Source organism: Mobula birostris, chromosome X, assembly GCF_030028105.1.
Source record: "Mobula birostris isolate sMobBir1 chromosome X, sMobBir1.hap1, whole genome shotgun sequence".
NCBI classification, from domain to species: Eukaryota; Metazoa; Chordata; class Chondrichthyes; order Myliobatiformes; family Myliobatidae; genus Mobula; species Mobula birostris.
The window spans coordinates 55388451-55409728 of NC_092402.1; the positions used below are offsets into that span (position 1 = coordinate 55388451).

Sequence of the window (21278 nt, forward strand, 5' to 3'; positions counted from 1 at the left end):
GCAGAGACTGTTTGATCGTACAGCAGGTAAAATCAAATCCAATGAATCTACTATATGGGGAGATTATTCCATCCCATTCAAGGTAGCCACCATCTTGAGAAAAGACTTCATCCCACAGTAGACATTTGTTCACATTATGGAGTAACCATTTGATCCAAAACCAGATGGTTACTCAAGAGGAGGCCATTCTATCCTACAGTCAATAATTATTTGAGATATATAATGCATCATCTGCCTATTTCCTTGGTCAATTTATACTCATAGTATCCATTGTATGGGAAAACTATTCCATCTCACAATATATGGTTACTTAAGGTATCCACTGTGTAAGGTGACTATTCTTTTCCACAGTAGGAATTTACTCAAAATGTCCAGTACATGAGGAGACAATTCTATCCCACAGAACATACTGTATGTACTCCAGATATTCACTGCACCACGAGACTATTCTATTTTATGTTAGATGTTTACGTATAATCTCTATTTTACGTTGAGCACATTACATCCCACAGGGGACACCTAATCTAGGCATTCCCTGCATTAAGAGGCCTCGAGTAAATTTCTTCTCAAGCTATCACTGTTTAAGATGGTCATTCTGTCTCACGGCAGATGGTCACTCAAGGTACCCACTGCACTGAGAGACCATTCTATCTTTAAATATATTGTTAGGAAATGTAGAGGAGGCTTGAACCAAAAGCAGAGCAGTGTAGACAATTCAGTAGTGAATGATAACTTTAATAAGAAACTTTAAAATAATAAGCCACAAGTGGACGCAAAATAAGAGAGAACAGGTACTAAATACCACAGACAACAAGGTAACTGAAGGCTAGGAGCAACTTGTTAAGGTTGGCTGGTTCGATGAGTGAACAGTGATTGTGTGTGAGACCAGGGTTTAAATGAGTGGCTGGTGACTCCTGTTTGCTGTATGGAGACTGGGAGGTGCCTGCCTTTGCAGGCCTGCCAGGACCCTCCTTCCTACAGCCGGCACTCACCAGCTCAGGATGATCCGGGTGGGTCCGGTGGAACTCCTCAAAGAGTGACGGATCCAAGATGTAACTGGACAGCACAAGATCTCTCCCCCATGACGCACCCTTTCCAGTCGGCCAGGTACTGCACACCATGTCCATGACAATGTGAATCCGTGAACCAGCAAATTGTGTGGATTGGATCACCTTCCACATCCTGGATTCTGGAGTTGCAGCCTTATGTGGGTTGAGTGGTCCACGGTTAACAGCCAAGACAGGTGGAAGATAGGTGTGATCTGAGGGATGGTGGCAGCTGGAGACGGTAAGTGACTAGACTGATGTGATGGGTAACCCTAAAGGGAGTCAAGAACCAGGATGAGAGCTTGGGGAAATGTGATAGATGTGGTTTGGGGGTCTTTGGAGAAGATGAAGATATTGTTGAGGTAGATGAACACATAACTGTGTAGTATGTCTCGGAGGATCTTGTTGATGAAGGCATGGAAAATGGCTGAACTGTTGGAAAGTCTGAAAGGCATCACCAGGTACTCGTAGTGGCCATTAGATGTTATGAACACCGACTTCCACTCATCCCCCGGTGGATGTGGATCAGGTTGTACACGCTCCTTAGATCCAGTTTGGGGAAGATCTGGGCCCTGTGGAGTGTTTCAAGTGGTTTCTCATTCCATGGTGTAATCCAGCACCAACGAGAGCCTTAGTGCAGGTAACCAATCCACTGCCCACCTTCCACTTCCTGGATGGTCAAAAACCTAGTGCATCTCTTTGGTGAATTCCTCACATTTACCGCAAATGGTGGTTTTATTGTTCCAGTTAGCAGGGGCCCAGGACGTAGCTTGCCCAATCAAGAGAGAGATGACAAAAGCAACCTTGCCTCAGTCCGTAAAATACAGAGATGGGGGGGGGGCAGGGTTTGGTGTTCAAAGTGTAAGACACACTGGGACAGAAATTTGCGGAATCAGGTTGGGGATCCATCTCCAACCGGAATCCGGGACTCCGAGGGAGAAGGTTGACTGTCGCTGGGTTGCTGTATCAAGATGTGGAGTTGGTTGAGAGTGGCGAGCAGATGGTCAATAGTTCCCTGCTGCTTCTGGACCGTGTGCTCACCTCAATGGATGACTTGCTTTAGTGAGCATACTCTGTTGGGTCAATCAGTAGTGGGAGACCATTCAGGTTAGTCAGGATAACCACTGTATGGTAACCCCTGGTTATGGCACAATAGCTATTATTCCAGTGTATCAAATCTCAGCCCACAGACTGGTTCCACTGTGCTCTGAGGGAAGGACCAGTTATCCTTCCTTAACTCAACAGTGGCCCAGATCTTCAAATCATCCATGGGCAAGTGGTGCACTGGCAAACAGCCCGATAGAACCACCAAGGCAACAAAGAAATGGAAAGGATCCTTCACTGAGTTTTGTTTCTGCAGAGGTTAGCCCTCTTGGGGATAAGCTTGTACTCCAGCAAAAACGCTGGCCTCTTGCCACTTCCCCTCAGCTCTGTTGGAGATAAATATAAACATCAACAACTGCCAGGTACTCAATCGCAAATGAGGACCACCTCCACCATCACAAGTACTGCCTTTCAGATGAAGCCACATTTGCTTGCTCAAGTGGGAGTGACATCTCCTGCCACAGACCAGGCAGTGCTGCAAGCCTCAGGAAAGCTTCTATGGCAACCTATTGATTGAAGCCAGGGGTAGTTCATTCTCCTGGCTGTTTCTCAGAGACACCTTGCCTAGGACCAGACCAGGCACCACATTTCAATCCAGTGAAGCACTTGGCCCAGTTTAGGACCTGAAAATGCACCCTCACACAAACAAATATGAAATAAAGATACATGGGTTATGCACTTTGCTGGAATCTGGAGCAACATTCCCCATCCCTGCCCCCCACCTTTACCTCCCTTCCCCTCCCCCCCCCCCCCCACACACACACACACAAATGCTGCTGGGCCTGCTGGGTTCCTCTAGCAGACAGTTTGCTGCTTCCGAGAAAATCTGACTGTGATTTCCAAACTTTTCTCAGTCACATACTACAGAAATTATCTTCAAAAGCATAACATTGAGGAAAGAGGGAGGGGTGGGTGTGCATGGGGCACTTGTCTTCACCTGAAGCCAGTGTGAGAGTGGGGAACAAGAGGAGCAAAGACACAAAACTGGAGGGAAAGGGGGCCCCAATTTGTGGGATAAAACAGGAGGTAATGTTGTTACAGAATGCTCTGAGTGTGTGTGTGTGTGTGTACTACAATAAAAACACTGATCACGACTCTAAATCAGGGGCTCTTAGGTTCTTAACCTGGGGTCTATGGATCCCTTGGGGGTCCGCAGATAGATTCCAGGGAGTCTGTAAATTTTGTTATTTAATACATTAATAAAGAAGCACATATATTTCCATACCACAAATTCATGTGGATTTTTTATATTTTGATAACTGTATTTTGATATAATTGGTTTATTTTCTAAGCCTCTGTATTTTATTTTATATTTTATACATTATTATGTGGAGGCATCCATAGGCTTCACTGGACTGCCAAAGGGGTCCCTGGCATAAAAAAAAGTTAAAACCCCTGCTCTAAATCATGACTCAATGTGGGGTCAAAGCACACGTTTTACACAAATGTGCTTCCCTTATCGCTGCCGATGGGGTTGACCATACTGAGCCTAAAGGTTGTCACGGTATCGCGCCTGCACCGCTGTGCAATGATGTATTGGAAATCTTAAGTATGATTAGACACATTACTTCATCTCTCCAGTTTGGTTTTGGTTTCCGACTGGAGAGGGGTATGAGTGGAACCAGTCAACTTGTGGGTCTCCAAGCTGCTAGAGCAGGTACGCATAGAGGTGGTGGTGGGGGGAGTTCCCTTTTCTTCCAGAGCCAGGAACACAACAATTCAGCATTGACAGAAGTAATCCTTAATCCAGGGTTTGTAAACAGAAATATTTGCGGAAAAGGAGTTTTCGGCCCTCATTTACGAGTGAAATATAATCCTGAGCTTTCGGCGGAATGATGCTTAAATACTGACTACAGGTGTCTCGGCTGTCGTGTATAGCTCCAGTACTCTGAGAGCATACGGCCTTGGGCAGTCATTCCAGCAGTTCCGCCCACCACCCCCCCACCCCCGACACCCCGCTCCTGGTGAAAGAGTTCCTCTGCAACTTTGTCAACTCAAGGTATTAATCCCATTTCACGACTGCGAAAATAATAAAGTGGAAACAACAGGAATTCTGCAGATGCTGGAAATTCAAGCAACACACATCAAAGTTGCTGGTGAATGCAGCAGGCCAGGCAGCATCTCTAGGAAGAGGTGCAGTCGACGTTTCAGGCCGAGACCCTTCGTCAGGAGTTATGTTAATAAAGTGGAGTTACCTTTCTTTCAGTCAGCAAGCAATGTACACCACATGAAAGGCGCGAAACTTTCCGCGCGCCCCTGGCTGCAGAGACCCTTTACGGTATCTCTAAAAATGGAGGGGCACTGCCTTGGTGAGAGGGAGAACAAACATCACATAGTTCTCTACACGAGCAGCCATAGTATATCACCTTCGAAGTATACCACATGTTGTGGCAGGCAAGTACCACAGCCTTCAAACAGCAGTATATAAATTTCATATCTAAAACCGACAATAAAGAATGATGGAAACACTCGGCAGGTCGCACAGTATCTATGGAAAGAGAAACAGTCAGCGTTTCTGATGGAAAATGCAGTTCTGTCTTCCTGCCTGTTTTTCCATCTCCAAAGATGCTGAATATGTCCAGCATTGTCTGTTTTAATTCCAGATTCCCAATGAATGCTTACTTACATTTTCAATTGCTAAAAACTCTTTCCAAATCAAGAAAGAAAAATCAGGATGGAAGGATGCTTACACAGTGCCACGTTTGTAATCAGAAACAGTGGGGTGCTGTTGGGATATTGGACTGAATGGTGATCAACAGCTCATCTGCCATTACTTTATGGAGCACTCTGGGCTTTGGTGTGAAATTCTTTACCACACACATTCCTCGCACATGGTACTGAAACCTCTTCCTAACATGCTTGTTGGGGTTAACATGAAGACGTGGGCCTCATTGCCAATCACTGCTCCTCCACTCACCAAGTGTGCTGGCCTGTTCAGGATGGCTGGACTCCTGCACCATGGCTTGGTGCTTCATTTGAGTTTCTTAAGTAACATCAAAAGGCTTTAAAGGGAAAGTACAGATGCATATCAGTTGCTGAATAAATTCCAAAGAATAAGTTTTAGTTGTGCCTTTGAAGCAGGAAATGCTGGAAATACTCAGCAGGTTAGGCAGCATCTTTGATGGAGAGAGGTACAGGCTTATGGCTTCAGGTTAGAAATATTTTGTGAGAAATCAATACTGCCTGGCCTGCTGAGTCCTTGTAGCATTTTCTGTTTTTATTTCAGACTTCCGGCATCTGCAGGATTTCTCTTGATTGTGCTGCACGTACATTATTGTATTTGTCTGTGGCACTCCCATCATTGGGTAAGTGATGTGGGGGTACTTCATGTATTTCTGAAACACCTAGAGAGAGGCTTGAAGAAAAGAAATTTAAAGGAAAGTTAGCCAATCCAGTGGCATAATTTCTGCTCCTTCCTCATTAACCAACGAACTCCCTCCCCAACAACAAGCCCCCATGTTTTCTTGGTTGTGGTACAGTTTTAGCAGCATTTCACACTGTAGTACCTGGGGAACTTACAACTCACAAGACTATGCTGTTCTTGGTCACAATGCCCCTCCCATGCGGAACGCTTCATCATTCTCTGTCGAGACTCACAGCGGGGAATGGATGATCTATGTTAATTTAAGCTCGTGTTTATCCACATACTCATTTTCATGGCAATTATACTCTGTGTATGCATGCCTATGACAGCAATAAACTTGAACTGGAATGGTGGCTTGGCTGTGGCTTTGGCAAGGCCAGCCGTAGGCAGCACAGCAAGAGGCAGTTCCTCACTGGAAGTAAGGAGAGTTGATGAATCTGCACCAATGGAGATGCAGCCAACAACACCACAGGTGTAAGTTCTCTTGAGATCTCAGTGCTGAGTGGTGCCAACTCTGCATCACTGCCACAGCCTACATTGATTGCAAACCAATGTGAGGCAGGCTGTTGGAAATCACATGGCTACCCTTGCTACATTACCCCTCGCTCGGTAGCAATAAGCCAATATGGATAATAATCTCCACAACTGAGGAGAAGGTTGTTTTCGAGATCCTACACTGACCCACCTCACCCAAGATTCTCTCTTAGCTGCCACCTACAGATCCTGGCAATTCCTCGGTCTTCTTAATACAGGGCGAAAGCAATCATGGACTTATTTTGCATAATAGATTGTGACACTGCCTTAGAGACCATGTACAACTCATCCATACAATGGAACAGTGCTGGAAATTTAACAAAAGCATGTCACCTGTGACCTAATCTGGTAATCCAAGCGTGAGATATGAAGGTCCAGTTGAATGTGAAGATCTTTCCCTTCTCACTATCTGCTAAGGTCATCACTCCATTCATTTAAAAATATCCATATTGAAAAGTTCTGTTGCTCAGATTTTAACTCCTCTTCACCTGTCATCCCTGTGCCATTTACATAATTTGGCTCCCCATTTACAGTCTTAACTTTTAAAATTTGCAAGACCATAATCTCTGGAAGTTACTTGCTAGATCTCCCCACTTCTCTCCTCTTCACTACAAATAGCCCTATCTCTTTGACCATGAGGCATAGAAGCAGAATTAGGCCGTTCAGCCCATCGAGTCTGCTCTGCCACTCCACCATGGCTGATTTATTATCCTTCTCAAGCTCATTCTGTCCGTGCCGGTGGTATAGTGGTATCACCACCTGGACATCAGAACAAGAGGTCCCAGGTTCAAATCCGGCTGGCTCCTTGCATGCTTTCCATCTGTATTGAGTTGAGTGTCGAGCTAGCAACTCAGCCTTGTAAAACAGACAAACACTAAAAGAAAAGGGGAGATTGCCTCTCGATGTGCCAAACAAGGCATGGGGAGGAACTTTCAACCCCGTTCTCCTGGCCTCTTCCCGTAACCTTTGATGCCCTCACTAATCAAGAACCTATCAACCCCCGCTTTAAATATACCTAGTGATGTGACTGGTTGCCTGTCCAAATCCTAATTCTTCTTTTGTGGCTCGGTGCCAAATTTGATTGCAAACACACTAATAAAGCCTTTTGGGAACATTTTACATCAGCGCTAGCTTTTTTTTCTGGTTTTAGAAACCATAGAAACCATAGAAAAACTACAGCACAGAAACAGGCCTTTTGGCCCTTCTTGGCTGTGCCGAACTATTTTCTGCATAGTCCCACTGACCTGCACACGGACCATATCCCTCCATACACCTCCCATAATACATAAATCCCTTGCAATAAATAGACTCAGTGGCCACTTTATTGGGTAACCCGTACACCTGCTTGTTAATGCAAATATCTAATCAGCCAATCACATGGCAGCAATTCAATGCATAAAAGCATGCAGACATGGTCAAGAGGTTCAGTTCTTGTTCAGACCAAACGTCAGAATGGGGAAGAAAAGTGATCTAAGTGACTTTGACTGTGGAATGGTTGTTGGTGCCAGATGGGATGATTTGAATATCTCAGAAACTGCTGTTCTCCTGCGAGTTTCACACACAACATCTCTAGAGTTTACAGAGAATGGCACGAGAAACAAACAAGCACCCAGTGAGCATCAGTTCTATTGGTCAAAACGCCTTGTTACTGAGAGAGGTCAGAGGAGAATGTCCAGACTGGTTCAAGCTGACAGGAAGGTGAGAGTAACTCAAACAACCACGTGTTACAACAGTAAGTATCTCTGAACACACAACACATTGAACCTTGAAGTGGATGGTTACAGCGGAAGACCACGAACATACGCTCAGCGACTACTTTATTTTACAGGTGGTACCTAATAAAAGTGGCCACTGAGTGTAGATTTGACAACTAATGAGCTGGAGGGTGTACAGATTGTGAAGAGTTGGCACAAAGCTGAAACACAGTTTAGGCTATGGTGCTGTGATTGCTGGACATTCCCAACACAAGCGGTAATGGAAATGATAATCAGTTGGTCACCTCTGAGTCCCTTTCATAGACTATCTCATTGGACAAAAAAAAACTCGGGGCAGACTTCAAGCCTGTTCTAGGGATAGCAAGAAGGGAAGGAAGAAAGAGTGGTTAACACTGTGAGATGGTAATGGAAAACAGGTAAACTAAGAAATTGAAGCAAATCATGGAAGAGGAAAGTATTCAAGCTTCAAGCACCATAGGCAATGGGCTACAGTGATGATTTTTAAAGCGAAACTATCAGAACAGAAGCTCTCTGCTGGAGTACCTGTGCTTGGCTCCAGTTCCTTAACACGTTCTCTGAGGAGCTGCAGCTCGGAGCAGATGTGGTTATCTGGGAGGCGGGAGGTTTCCCAGAATTCCCACATCTCACATAAAGAAAACAACATGGCCCATGGAACCATCCTCAATATTGTCTACAGATGAAGAATGAAGAAGAAGAAACTTACCAGATACATATCTCACCCAAGCCTAATGAGCCAAAGCCTCCCCACTCTAACACTAGCGCACTCCAACAATGGGCACTCCACTTGTCCCTGCCTTATTCTTATTCGCCCTTGCTAATGAATCGTAATTTAATTGGGCTGCTAGAAAACACCGAAAGCCTGCGAAGATTCCTCTTTAAAAATCTTACTCACGGACCCGTGAGTCATCCTCTCGTTCGCTCCCAATTCGATTGGGCCGCCAGAAATAAAAAGCAAGGCTGGAGAGACAGCGTGGATCAAATGATTGTCTCAAATAAATTAATGGCCTTCTTTTTCCAAAGTACTAGTGCAACAAGTTATTGTCATGGTGGAGAGGAGAAGGAGAGCACTTCATGGACAAGGAGGAACAAGCACAACATTTAGTTTCACCGTGATGAACAAAACAACTGTGCACTATGTTGATGTGGATAAATCCAGTGAAGAATAGGTGCCGAACTGTCCATTTCTGTACTAAAATAGTCACAAAGGGTCAACAGCATAAAAGTCAGGACACTAGTCTATAGAGCTATTTAATTATTTAGTCTACAGTATATATCTTCTTCTATACATCCTTCTGTTTGTTTTCTGCTCTTGTGCCTGCTTCTCCAGCTTCCCCTTGTAGCGAGGCCTATTCTCTGGGATCCTCCTGAGCTCTGAAATTATTTCATCAACGATGGCGTCACATTTGCAGCTTCCACTTGGACACTGCCACAAGTGGAAACGTCAAAATCCTTCAGTAGTTCAAAGATCTCCGTTTGAGCAATTCAAAGCCTTCTCTTTCAGTGAACTAGGGTTTTTCCTCTCTGGATTGAATGAGGATGAGAGGCAACTTGATAGAGGTGTACAAGATTTATGAGGCTCAGACTGAGTGGACAGTCACAGACTTTTTTGCAGGGTGGAAATGGCTAATACGAGGGGGTATAACTAGAAGTTGATTGGGGGAAAGTATGAAGGGGATGTCAAAGCTAAGTTTTTTTTACACAAAGTGATGAGTGTGTAAAACACACTATGAAGGTTGATGGTAGAGGCAGATACATTAGGGGTATTTAAGAAACTCTTAGATAGGCACATGAATGATAGAAAAATGGAGGGCTATGTAGGAGGGAAGGGTTAGATTGATCTTGGAGTAGGTTAAAAGGTTGGCACAACATTGTGGGCTGAAGGGCCTGTACTGTACTGTAATGCTCTATGCACTTGTAGAGTCACGGAGAGATGCAGCACAAAAACAGGCCCTTCACTACTCTGAGTCTGCACCAACCATCAACCACTCATTCACACTGGTCCCGTTTTATTCTCCCCACATTCTGCTCCACACTCACACAGTGGCCAATTAACCTTCCGACCCACTGGAGCACCTGCAGAACGTCCATGCTGTCACGGAGAATGTGCAAACTCCACATGGACAGTGCCGGAGGGCACAACTGAACCAGGTCTCCAGCACTGTAGGAGAGCAGCTTTCCCAGCTGTGCTATAATGCTGCCACTCCTAAGGGAGGGACCCAGTCTATTTAGTTCTCCTCGATTCTCATAATAGTCCTGTAAATTCTCTTTACGCTCTCAACACCCTCAACAATACCTTTCTAACCATGTTTAATATGGAGACTGTTAAGTGTTCTGTGATTTAGTCTAAATCAGGCCTTTTACTACACAATATACAGTATGCTTCAGCTCATACTAAACAATGAAAGCAATACTATTTAATTCTGTATTTCTTCTTTCTTAGTGTTTGATTTCCCTGCATTTTTAATGACTCTGAAGTAACTTAACGTCCCCTTAGGTTTACCATTTCTCACTAAACTAGAGTAATGAGATCATCGTGGTCAACTTGAATCAGTAGTACTCCAGGTGTTGTCAATGACTCATTGCCGGGCCATGAAAAAATTGTCCACAAAAGCATCACTGCTTTGTTGGAGTGAGGTAGTTATAAACAGTGGAACACTTTCCCACTTTTGGCATCTAGCGTCATCACCAGCAGCATGCTCCTGACTCAAGCTACAAATGAGGATCAAAGTAGACACCCGCATGCTCCAAGTAATTCAGCCGGAAAACCTTCTGGGTTACCGGACCTGACGGCATGAGCATCAAATGTTCTGACTTCTCGTAAGTTCTTCCCCCTCCTCCTCTTCTCTTTTTCCATTCCCCATTCAGGCACTCCCTCTTACCACTCTCCTCATCTCCCTCTGATGGCCCTCCTACTTCCCTTTCTCCCTTGGTCCACTCTCTTCTATCAGGTTCATTCTTCTTCAGCCCTTTGTCGTTTCCAGCTATCACCTCCCAGCTTCTCACTTCATTCCCCCTCCACTATCCACCCATCTTACCCCTCACCTGACTCCACCTATCACCTCCCAGAGTGTACTTCTTCCCCCTCTTATTCTGGCGACTCCTCCTTCCACTTCAGTCCTGATGAAAGGTCTCAGCCCAAGATGTCAGCTGTTTATTCCCCTCCATAGATGCTGCCTGACCTGCTGAGTTCCTCCGGATTTTTGTGTGTTGCTCTGGATTTCCAGCATTTGCAGAACCTTTCGTATTAATGAACTACATTCAAGACGAATTGTTTCTTCTTAAAATGGAGATGAGATGTATGGAACATGATAAAGAAAATACAAGAGCAATTTAAAATATGAGAGTAATACAGTATGCAAATTACAACATGGAATCAATTGGTGATGTATCTTTATATCAATTTCTCTGATAAAGTCGATCTGAAGCTGCCACTAAAAATGTCAAGTAATGTCATTAGATTCTCTTTATAAGCCACAGCTACCCCCTTAACAACAGCTTATGGTTCTGTCCATTTATAATCACACTGCTGCTGCTAGTGACAACTGGGGCTCTGTTGGCTCTCAGCTGGAAAGCTGTGGGCTTGGATCTCAGAGCCTTGAGCATAAAATTACAGGCTAAAACTCTGGCGCAGCAAAAGCAGGGCATTACACTTTCAGAGGTGCTAAGGGGCGAGATATTAAGCTGAAGCTTTCCTGCTCTGCTTCAAGTGGATATAATAGTTTCCATGGCACTATTCTGAGTGAGAGTAGAGGAGATCTTCCCACTGCTCTGGCTAACATTTATCCCTCAGTCAACTTTACTATAATGGATTATTTGGTCATTATCAATACTTCTCGCAGGATCTTGCTGTTCACAAGTTGGCTGCCATGTTTCCCGTATTACAGACGGCCGCACTTCAGAAATGCCTCAGCGCTGGTGGGATGAACAGACGTCACAAGGCTACTGTAGAGATACAAGTTTTAAAGCCACTTCAAAAGTGGTTTTGAAAATATTTGAATCGGGTGATCACAAATTCATCTGACCAACATAGGTTTTAAGAAGCATCTTATTAAAAAAGAGATAGGAAGGCAGAAAGGTGTGGGGGTGAAATCTTAGAGCTTAGGGCCCAGATAATAGCAGGCAAGATCACCAGTGGTGGAGCATTAAATTCAATCTTTGTAATATTTGGAGAGTTACGACAATTTACATCATGATGATTGGCATGTCACATTAAAATGATGCAGAGGCTCCCTTCTTGAGGTGGGGACTATTCTATTAACACTTCCTGCTTTTGCATCCCTTTCATTACTTAGTCGTGGTTACTATCATCTGACCTCATCCTGCTTTGTGATTCTATTTAATTCAAGTAAAACCTTAAAAGAAAACTAGTAAGTCTGCTAAAAAGAGATGTGCCCTCATGAAGAAATTTCCTTTTATTACCCAACAAAGATACCCAGGTGAAACTGCATACATATAACATAGAACACCTCAGCACAGTACAGGCCCTTCAGCCCATCATGTGCCAACCCTATAACCTACTCGAAGACCACTTTAACCCTTCGCTCCTATATAGCCCTCCATTTTTCTATCATCTATGTGCCTATCTAAGAGTTCCTTAAATCTCTCTAATGTATCTGCCTCTCCCACCACCCCTAGCAACACGTTCTTCTGGCACCACTCTCTGTGTATAACACTTTCCTCTGACATTTCCGCTATACTTTCCTCCTATCACCTTAAAATTATGCCTCCTCTTATTAACCATTTTCACCCTGGGAAAAGGTCTCTGGCTATCCACTCTTTCTATACCTCTTATCATCTTGTACACCTCTATCAAGTCATTTTTCATCTTTCTTCGGGATACGTGTGGGGATAGATAAAACAGTTGGCTGTTACACACTCCACCTGATATTCAAGTTCATTGATTTCAGAACAGCAAAATATCCAGCAGAAAAAATAAGGGATTAGCCATGATCGATGGGCCAAATGGCCTAATTCTGCTCCTATGTCTTATGGTCTTATTTTTCTAGCAACCAGAAAAACAAGATGACATCCATCAACCAATTTCCCTCAAACCACCACCCTTCCTGTGAGGTTTCAGTCGCTCTCACACCGCACCGCCTTTGCCTCTTGTCACCTGGAGAAGTATGAATCTCATCTGTAAGTTTTTCAAAAGTGACCGGCTAGGGAGTTTGTGGATGGGTGTCATAGAGTCACACTGCATGGAAACAAGCCCTTCAGCCCATTGAATCTGAGATGACAACCAACCACCCATTTAGACTGATTCCATTTTATTCTCCCCACAGCCACATTACCTCCAAGAGGACCAGCATAGTATAAAGTGTTGTGCTAACCAGTACCAGCGAACCGGGTTCAATTCCTGTCACTGTCTGTAAGGAGTTTGTACATTCTCCCCGTGACCATGTGGGTTTCTTCCGGGTGCTTCGATTTCCTCCCACAGTCCAAAGACAAAACAGTCAGTAGATTAATTGGTCATTGTAAATTGTCCCAGGATTAGGCCAGGGTTAAATCGGGGATTACTGGGCAGCATGGCTCAGAGGGCCGTAAAGGCCTATTCCACACTGTACTGTATCCCAAAAATAAAAATAAATAAATAAATCTTGTCATGGTTTTGAAGGCTTGTGCGGCTCAATGACCCAGAGACCTATGTTGGTTGGAATCACGGCTTTATGTTTTGGTTCTTAATAGGGTAGCAAACAGGTCAAAGGGTAGAGGACAGACTAAGTGCTTCAGTGGTCCTCCTTGTTCAGGGGTTTAGCTCAAGGCTAACAACCCCGACTGATAAAACAAAAAGTGTTACAGAAAAAGCAATGAAGAATCTTTCTATGTCATCTGAGTGGCCAAGGACAGAGATACAGCGATGGAGGACTTTCATTGCTGCTGTACACACCAGCAACATATATGGGCAGTAAGCAACAGTCCCATGAATTTCCCCTGGATGCAACGCCTCACCCACACACTAGGGACTACTTATAGCGGACAATTAACTTACAAATCTGCACATTTTTGGGTTGTGGGAGGAAATCCACATAGCCACAGAGAGAACATGCTAACTCCACACAGACAGCACCAGAGGTTCTGACTGAACTCTGGCTCCTGGAGCTGTGAGGCAGCGGCTTGTAGAGATTTTTAGCCTTTTTCTGTAAGTAACAATATCACAGCCCCATATTTTGTGCTTTAAAAGCATCTACTTTGATGGAGTCCATTTATACTATAAGAATGAAATCGAGTTTTCAGATAACTGAATGCCTTCTTCCTTTCCACATTCAAATTAAACTCTCATAAAATCTGTTATGGCGGATGCAGCACCTTCCTCAACAGGTGGGCTTTCTGATGACCACACATTTTAATTCTACTTCCCATTCCCATTCTGACATGTCGGACCATGGCCTCCTCTACTGCCACAATGAGATCACTCTCAGGTTGGAGGAACAAATGCTTGTATTCCATCTGGGTAGCCTCAAACTTGACAACATAAACATCAATTTTTCTAACTTCTGGTAATTTATACCCCCTTCCCCTTCTCTCTTTTCAATTCCCCTTTTTGGCTCCCCTCTTACCTCTTCTCCTCATTACCTGCCTATCATCTCCTCCTTCCCTTTGTCCAATCTCCTCTCTAATCAGATTCTTTCCTCTTCAGCTCTTTACCTTGTCCATCTATCACCCCCCCCCCACCCTCCCCCCAGCTTGTACTCCTTCCCCTCCCCCACCTTCTTATTCTGGCTTCTTCCTCCTTCCTGACCTGCTGAGTTTGCATTTTGTGTCTGTAAACATGAGGAAACCTGCAGATGCTGGAAATTCAAGCAACACACATAAAAGTTGCTGGTGAACGCAGCAGGCCAGGCAACATCTCTAGGAAGAGGTACGGTCGACGTTTCAGGCTGAGACCCTTTTGTGCCTGTATCTGTTTTACAATTCCACCCTCCCTCTCCACATTATTTGCTCTCACCAACTGAATTTGCATCTTCCTCCTCCTGCTCCCCACCTCAATCCCTTTCTAAAGACTAATGGGAGGGATGCAAGTTATTCTGTTGCAAGATTGTCAGCTACGTGAGAAAGACACGATCATTTAGATTCTGGATTTTGGATCAAGATACTTCATATAACCAAATATAAACTTCAGATTCCAAAAGGTCTGTTTTGAGATTATCAAATTCTAGAACTGCAGTAATGATGTTCATTATTTTAATACCCGATGAATACAATCCAGTAGAAAGCTGGAACTGTAATTCAAAAGTTCTTTGCAATTGTGCAGAAGGCAGACTATGGAGGCAGCATTGGGGACAGGAATGAGTGAGCTAGCCCTTGCGTTGGCACCTTCACACACAGGCATTACCACTCTTCCAGTAAGAAAATCACTCTCACCAGGGAGCTCAACCTGCTGTGTGGAGACACAGGTACAGCAACAATGTGAGCCTCCACACACCCCATGATGGTGCCTGCTACAACAAACACAGTGAATGACAGGGCCTGGGAGACTGTTGTAGAACAGAGAGACTTACTGATACAAGAGCACAGTTCCCAGAAAGTGGTGGCACAGGTAGACCGGGTGGTGAAGATGGTGTTAGGTTCCACTTGCCCTTATCAGTCAGGACACTGAGTACAGGGGTTGGAACATTATGTTACAGTTGGTGAGGACATATTTGGAGTACTGTGCACACTTCTGGTTGCCCAGATATAAAAAGGATGTTGTTAGTTTGGAAAGGGTGAAGAAACGACTCAGAGGGATGTTACCAGGACTGGAGGGCTTGAGGTATAAGGAGGGGCCGGATTCACTGGGACTGTTTTCCCTGGAGTGACCTTACAGAGGTTTACAAACTCATGAGGGGTATAGATAAGGTGGATGGTCACAGTCCTTTACCCAGGCTAAGGGAGTCAAAAACTACAGGGCACAGGTTTAAGGTGAGAGGGGAAAGATTTAATAGGGACAAGGAGAGCAGGTTTCTCACCCAGAGAGTGGTGAGTATATGAAATGAATTGCCAGAGGAAGAGGTTGAGCCAGATACATTAACAACATTTAAAAGACACTTGGACAGGTATATGGATAGAAAGGTTTAGAGGGATAGGTGTCAAATGTGGGAAAATGGCTTTTGCTCAGGAAGGGATCATGGTCGACATGGACAAGTTAGGCTGAAAAGCCTATTTCCATGCTGTAAATGACTCTATGAACCTAAACCAGGATGATAGGGTGATGGAGCACAATAGTGTGAGGATCGAAGGACATCAAATGGACCTGAATTTGCTGTGTGTTCGATAAGGGTGAGGTTTCTCCAACCTTCCAGGTCAGTAAAACTTCTGCCCCATACATTGCTGCACATTGTAAATTGATAATGCCATCGACTTGTGGTGATTGGAAACCCGTGTCACACCCCTCCCTTAACACAGAGGTGGGCCAACTGACACATTCATAATAGTGAGCACATTAAATGCACGTTGTGTTTTGCTGCATATTCTAGACTAAAACACTTTCCAATTAGATTTTTTATGACTTGATACTTTTAAATCAAGTTGTGCTTTTCCAGTCAATAAAGCATTTTTAAAAATAAATATCACTGCTATACCAGATACATGATCAAAGAGGCAATGGGTATCATATTATTAGCTGTAAAGGCACCTGTTAATCTGCTTTAGATTTGCACTTGCCAGCAGCCTTCTCCCCAGTGGCCAAAGGGCATTCTGCACACTTGGATTTCATAATCAATGTATATTTCCTCTTGTACATATTTGTGTTTTGAAATATTTTATATATCAAAGCTAGGCACACAGACATCCTTTTGATTTAATTTTATTAATCATTTATATATAAAAAATCCATTCCACCACAGCAGCATTTTCAACTCAAGACAAAATGTTTCTGCCAATCTGTTGTTATTTTAACTGTTGTATAATTTTACTTGTAATTTTCTACATATTTTATTAAATCTCTCTTTCTGCACTTTCTTATCATTACTACACCAGAATTAGAAATAGTGCCCAAAGCTGTTTACTTGCTCAGGTCTATAAGAACTACTTGCTACAATTGGTGGCTGCAGAGACAATGAGCGCTCAATCTAAATTCCCAGTCGAGCCTGGAATAAGTTAGGTGATCTCAACTGGACCTAAGTGGGGCTGTTAGAATTGGCTGCAGTGCTCCAGAGGGGATCCAGGTAGAGCTCCCACTCCAGTAATCCCTGCTGGAAGTGCACGACGGGATTTCAGCTGAGGAGCTGGACTTGCCCTACAGTACTGTACAGTATTGTGTATGGGTTGAATGTTGGTCAATGTTCACCACTTAGACACAGGAGCAGCCACTTGACCAATGCCTAGGGACCTGTAACTGCCTTCAGGAGAGAGTAACTGGAAGTAAACAACGCTATTGGTTCCTTCAAAAGACGAGGTCAAAAATAAGAGCACTGCTACATCACTGGCACATCTCCCTGACTTCTCAGCAGTTCCACAGCTGTTTCAGAAACCATCTCACTGAAGATATCTTTTTTACCTCCCGAGGTCATGTGAAATGTTTTGGGGGCTTTTAAGTAAAAACCCTCTCATTCCAACAGTGCATTTTCCATCACGACTGGGTGTATAATCGGTTAACAGTTGCATTGCTCAGTTAATGCCAAGAAGAGGAGTGGTCCCAAGGATGGCCCCCCTCCCATTGCCCCAATATTTATGTGGAACTCGTTTTCAAAATTCGATGGTTCTCCGACGGCAAAAGGAAGGGTGCAGCATCTGTAAGTCCTATTCCTCCGCAACTGTCAGCGCTGCCTGCTAACTGGACCTCTTGCATCGGTCCTCTCATTCACGCACATTCTCCCGCAAATCCGCACCACTCATACCTCTTCTCCCCCAGCATGCTGATATAGAGCGGGTCTGCACAGCCTTCTGAACTTAAACCTGGAGCTTTACAATAGTTAGCTTTGTCTTATTCTCGCTTTTCAAACAAATGAAGCGTGTTCTTAATGCATGCAAATACAATTAAACAAAATATTGAGCAGAATATACTAACAGAACAAGTTAAACTTTGGTGTATTATGCATAACATGATTTAAGATACGCCGTAAATAGAATGATCCTCGCTTTTGTGTTCTTTGATATTAAAATTTGCAAACAAAAGAAGCAAATCATCACAACACGAAAATAGGCAAAACACGTGCAAAACAACTTTCTTGAACCCTCCGTGTAGAGGGAAAAGCATTGAAAAAATACTACTTATCTATCCTTCAGATGCAATTTGTAATTATTGTTATCTTAAAACAATCAGAAAACAAGTTATATTGGAGATACATACCTGATTACAATATATATATATTTATCTTTTTTTGTTTTTTAAGAATCCAGATCAAAATGATGTATAGATTTTTTTAATCCCAGAGGATGATTTCAGCTGCACAGCTATGCAATAGTAGCATCAGGTTTGAAACACCTGCTGAGCTGCCGCAGATCCCGGGCACTTTTTGCAGCCACGGTCACTGACTGACAAGCTTCCAGCTTCTGGGAATCACTCTTGTCAATTTCACTGTAATGAACTATCCATTACGTCTAGTGGGCGCGGCCCACGGAGGGCCGGGCCCACTCCCATTGGCCAGACCGTCGGTCTGTGGGCTGGGCCTGTCTAGGAAGTAAGCCAATAACCGGCGACAGAATTTGGCTGGAGGTGTCACTCTGTGACGTGAGTGGAGCTCCATTGACGCACTGGAGGTATCTAAATATAGCCGCAGGTGAGTGTGTGGAATCCATGGGAAGAGGATGTCCCCACCTGCAGATAAGTACTGAAAGAAACTATATTTAGACAAAGACATTTTTATAGCGTTTGTATATCTTATCTGTAGCGGTAGAAAGTAATGCAAACAATTTGGGGAATTGTATTACCCTTATTAAACATTGGGGGAGAATGGATACCATAAATACTTACATTTAGATAGCACATTCCTGGATCTCAAATATGGGCATTCCAAAATCCTTTACAAGAAATAAGAAGTATCAATGTTGTAATGCTGCAAACAGACCAATTTACAGATTTAATTTTCAACTTCCACAAAAAAAGTATAAGACCATAAGACAGAGGAGCAGGTTAAGGTCATTTGGCCCATCAAGTCTGCTTAGCCATTCGAGCATAGCTGATTTAATTTCCCTCTCAGCCCCCTTCTCCTGCCTTCACCCAGTAACCTTTGATGTCCTTACTAGCCAAGAACCTATCAACTTCTGCTTTAAATATACTCAATGACTTGGCCTTCACAGCCATCTGTGGCAATGAATTCCACTGATTCACTGCCCTCTGGCAAAGAAATCCCTCCTCATCTCTGTTCTCCAGGGAGCCCTTTCTATTCTGAGGCTGTGCCCTCTGGTCCTAGACTTTCCCTATTTGAAACATCCTCTCCGTGTCCACTCTATCAATATATTTGCTAGATTTCCATGACCCCCCCCCCTTCCCCAGTATTCTTCTAAACTACAGTGAGTACAGATCCAGAACCATCAAATGCTCTTCATACATGAATCCTTTCGCTCCTGGGATCATTCTCGTAAATCTCCTTTAGACTCTCTCCAATGCCAGCACATCCTTTCTTAGGTAAGGGGCCCAAAACTGCTCACAATGCTCCAAGTGTGTGTTTATACACTTGTCCTCTCAAAATGAATGCTAACGTTGCATTTGTCTTCCTTACTACTTACTCAACCTGCAAATTAATCTTTAGGGAGTCCTGCACAAGGACTCCCAAGTCCTTTTACACCTCTGATTTCTGAATTCACTCCCCATTTAGATAATAGTCTATACCTTTATTCCTTCTACCAAAGTACATGACCATACACCTTCATCTGTCACTTCTTTGCCTGTTCTTCTACTCCATCCAAGTCATTTTGCAGACCCCCTATGTCGTGGTGTGCGCTGGCAATATTGGAACCCAAGTGCACAAGAAAGACACTCCAATATAGGGACAGCGATGAGAGTTTATTCAAAAAAATTCCAAAAAGAACATTGCTGGCTCGGCTAAGCAATGCTGCGAGATGTAACATTCTCAAAACTAGGGCCCTGTGATTAGCACTAATCAGTTGTCCACTTAAATAATACAGATAACATGGAATCCCCAAACCTATCAAAATAAACTTCACAAGCATAAGCAGAAAACACCAGGAGACCGCATTACAAAGAGTGAATCCCTTGAGAAAAATGCAAGGAACATTTAGTGATTAAAGACTCAAATTAAGCAACAATTAACCAGTTCAAGTGCTCTAAAAACCTCAGAGCCCAACACTCTCTGACACCCTGCACAGACCTGAAGAGCTCATTACATCCTGTTTCCTCAACACAACTTGCCTCCCTGTCTGTTTTTGTATCATCCACAAACCTAGACACAAAGCCATCAATTCCATCATCCAGATCATTAATAGGTAAAGTGAAAAGTCATGGACCCAGACCTACCCCTGTGGAACACCTCTAGTGATTGGCAGCCATCCAGAAAAGGTTCCTTTTATTCCCACTCTTTGCTTTTCACTGTTCAGCCAATCTTCTGTCAATGCTAGTATCTTTCCTGTAATGATTCTGCTCCTGTGTCTTATGGTCTTATGGTCTTATCATGGATTCTTATCTTATTAACCAGCCTCCTGTATGGCACCTTGTCAAAGACCTTCTGAAAACCCAAAGAAACAATATCCAGTGACTCTATTTTGTCAAAGAATTCCAACAGATTTGTCAGGCAATATTTCCCCTTAAGGAAACCATGCTGGCTTTAGCCTACTTTATTATGCGCTTCCAAGTACCCCAAAACCTCATCCTTAATAACCACTGAACCACTTTCCCAACCACTGAAGTCATATAATTTCCTGTCTTTTGCCTCCCTCCCTTCATAAGGAGTGGAATGACACAGCCTTATCTGAGAGATAAAACTTATTTGAGAGATGGCACCTTCGATACTTCTGCAACCCCTCTGTTCTGTACTGTAAATATTTAAACTTTCTGCTTAAGTTAATATGGGTGGAAAATTAAACCACAACTTTCCAATTCAGATACAAGAGAACAGACAATATTCAGCTAAAACGTAGTGTACCGAATGGTTAAAATGATAGGGAAAGTAAGTTTACAAACAATATTGAAACCTACAGCATTAATTGGATGGTATAGTTTTTGAACTATGACCCATTGATACAATGCTGTCTACAATAGGATCCCTTAAACTTATAGCATCTCTTATTTGTTGCAATTAAACCTTCAGGTAGTGAGTACTTGCCTATGCAGCTGCAATTCTGCATGTAGAGTAATGACTGCAGCCTGGAGCTTGAATGGCTGCTGCTAATTCTCGTAGAAGTAGCACGATCACTTGAGGTGAGTATGATGTTAATGGAGAATGCCCTTGGAAGACTTTGTTTAATGTGGGGAGGCTGGTGCACGGACAGCCATCACATGGTCCTTGACAGATTGGGGTCAGGATCCAGAGACATGGAATTCAAGGCCACTGGGGAACCCTCACTCCTACAGCTTTCCCCTGCCTTCATTGCCATTGGGATGTGTCAGTATCTTCTTCC

The 21278-nt window shown here is 43.6% G+C and overlaps 1 protein-coding gene across 1 annotated transcript in view; it reads right to left on the minus strand.

Annotated features, from left to right (window-relative positions):
* The window catches only part of LOC140191935 (nuclear receptor subfamily 4 group A member 1-like), a 55222-nt gene extending 36981 nt beyond the window's left edge, over positions 1-18241 (minus strand). The window contains exon 1 of the mRNA XM_072249825.1: positions 18052-18241. The gene's annotated coding sequence lies outside the window, so the exon portion shown is untranslated. The remainder of the gene's footprint in view (positions 1-18051) is intronic.
* Positions 18242-21278: the final 3037 nt, after the last annotated feature.